General features: G+C 42.1%; 1 protein-coding gene across 8 annotated transcripts in view; it reads left to right on the forward strand.

Annotated features, from left to right (window-relative positions):
• The window catches only part of FAM135B (family with sequence similarity 135 member B), a 271,906-nt gene that overhangs the window by 166,355 nt on the left and 102,845 nt on the right, over positions 1-2,706 (forward strand). The gene's annotated exons all lie outside the window — the stretch shown is intronic.

The following is a 2,706-nucleotide window of genomic DNA, read 5'->3' on the forward strand; positions in this document are numbered from 1 at the left end:
TCCTGCTGCTTGGGCCCAAGGATGAACTTCAGCTTTGGCATTAAATCAGCCGTGCAGCTGTTTCAGACCTACCACTCCAGTGTGATCTGGCCTTCACAAAGCTCTCTATTTTTCCAGGTTCACTTACGTGCCTTAAATTTCCCCACACAGTGATTCTTGCTGCCTTCACTCTGATGTAAGGTTCAGTCTTGAGATTCCTTTAAAATCCAGTACTGCTCTAAACATTGGAGAGTCATTTACACCAATTCAGAAGATAAATTCCACCCAGACAACACTTTCCTTCTTTTCTGCACTGATGAAAAATTATCTGGTGTCCTATTGTAATGTCCCGTACTTTACTCAGAGAATTTTGCTTCCTGAATTAATATTTGGAATAAATATATGGAATGTCAGCTACAGACCTATATAAACACAACAAATTAATATTTGCTCACACAAATTTCCAAAGAACAGAATTCTTTTCAGATATGAATTCTCTGACTATACAAGGCTCTTAGGCAACTAGCAATGAGTTTAGAAACAGAAATAAACACTACAAAAATAGATTCTGTTTGTTTTAACAAAGCATTAATCATTTAAGAAAACTTTCTGCTGATCCCACGCAGGTCAGTTATTCTATTGTCTCAAATTTCAGCAAGTCTGAGAAATGAACCATGGTTTATAGAACAAATCAGTGATAAGAGACTATATTTATGTTAGGATCCTAATGAAGTGAGGGCTTCAGTGGATTGATGCCACATTTGTCCCTACTGGGTCTCTCATGGACCGCTTAGGTGGCATTCTCCTGGCACCTACGTGTGTACACAATCTCACCTTCGCAGGTGGTCGTGAACAGCTGCTCACACACACAGTCTGTGCACGAACGTTCTCTGCGTGCTATTCAGAGGTGCTTAATGACAACACACCCGAAGAGAGCAGAGGCAAGAAGAACCGCCAAACTGAAAGCCTGTGCCAGTTTTATCCCAAAAACTCCCACAGGCAGGCAGAGCATCCAAAACCTATAGTCTGAGGGCTAGGGGGCAGAGGCAAGGTTGAATGACATAACAGAGGCCAATGGGAAAAGGGATGGGAGGGGGGAGAGGACCAGCGACCAGCAGAATCCAGACAAAGAGAGCACTTTCTAGCACAGTGTTGTAAGGAGAGACCACTTTTAGGGCAACTTGGGGGGTGTAAAGTGGATTTAGCTACCACAACAGGATCCTTCGTAAAAGGAAATTAATAAGACATCTTGCTTTTATCATCACTGAATCTGTGTATGGGTAGAGAGGTAGTTTTATATAATTCTTTCCGTGAGGCTAATTCAAAATGTCAAAAGGCAAGTTTAAGATAAAGGATTCATCTCAGAAATGTGCACCTTCAATCAAAAGTCACACTGAGGGAGAAAACATCCTGAACTTTTTGATCAAGGAATTTTAAAATTATGGTTTCTCCTTTGGAAATATAACATCCCAATTTATTCTAAATATAAATATGCTAAACATAATATTTCAAAACTAAAACAAGTCTCTTCAAAAATTTAAATATGAAAATGATTATGCACTGAATGAGTTCATGCCTGAAAAATGTTGTCTTTGCACTTTCCAAGTAGGCTTATTTTAGCCCTGGAGGGTCTGCATGAGTGTTGCTCTGCCAAAGAACGTGTATTTTCAACATTCAGCAACTGGGTTTTCGAACTTTCTTAAAAGCAGATTTGCGACTCACTACACGAGGCATATTCAACCCTGGTTTCTTGATTTCAGACCCTAAATTTTCAGAAGTCACTGCTTATTAGTATAGGTTTGGTTTTTATTAATTTTTTTGTTCAGTCTGGAACACTAAAGTTTTAATAGAAAGGTACTTGAAACTAGGATATCAAAATGGGCAAACTAAATAACATATCACAGCTTAAAGTCTGCAATAAGATCTAATATTACCTCTTCACTGAGTGCCAAAAAGGTGATAAAAATGGACAGCTTGAAACAAATTATGCAAATCTTGACAATTGACTGCTACAAACTAACATATAAAAATTTTATATATATATCACAAGAGGAAAAAAAACCAGAAAATGTACCCAGAATTCTGTGCAGGAGACAACTCTGTTTTATCAGCAAAGCTCCTTGAAGTTTGTCATCAGAGCCAAAACCAGGGTTTGTCCTAGTGGTTCATGGAGCTGTAAATTCCTGTGAGCTTCAAGTGCCTGGAATGTTGGTGCAGCAGATTTAAGCAGGTTAAGATTGAAGAATGGGTGTATTGGTTTGGCACAGCCTGATTTTGGGTAGCAGGGGGCCCAGAAAGATGGCTCCTGTGAGGAAGCTGCTGGAAGCTTCCCACCATGTCCAGCAGAGCCAATCTCTGATGGCTCTGAAGATGGAAATGCTGCTGGCCAAAACTGGGCCAATGAGAGAGGTTGGTAACGCCTCTGTGATGACAGATTTAAGAAGAAAATCAAAACAAAGTCACAGGATTTTGGGTTCTAGTCAGAGAAGAGGAGGAGGTGAGAACATGTGAGGGAAAACAACCTGGCGGCACCAAGGTCAGTGGAGAAGGAGGGACAGGAGGTGCTCCAGGCGCCGGAGCCGAGGTGCCTCTGCAGGCCGTGGTGCAGCCCATGGTGAAGCAGCTGTGCCCCTGCAGCCCCTGGGTCCATGGGGGATGCAGAGATCCACCCACAGCCCCTGGGGATCCACGGGGGATGCAGAGAGCCACCCACAGCCCGTGGGGGGG

Source organism: Corvus brachyrhynchos, unplaced genomic scaffold (genome assembly GCF_000691975.1).
Source record: "Corvus brachyrhynchos isolate BGI_N302 unplaced genomic scaffold, ASM69197v1 scaffold89, whole genome shotgun sequence".
In the NCBI taxonomy this organism is placed as follows: domain Eukaryota; kingdom Metazoa; phylum Chordata; class Aves; order Passeriformes; family Corvidae; genus Corvus; species Corvus brachyrhynchos.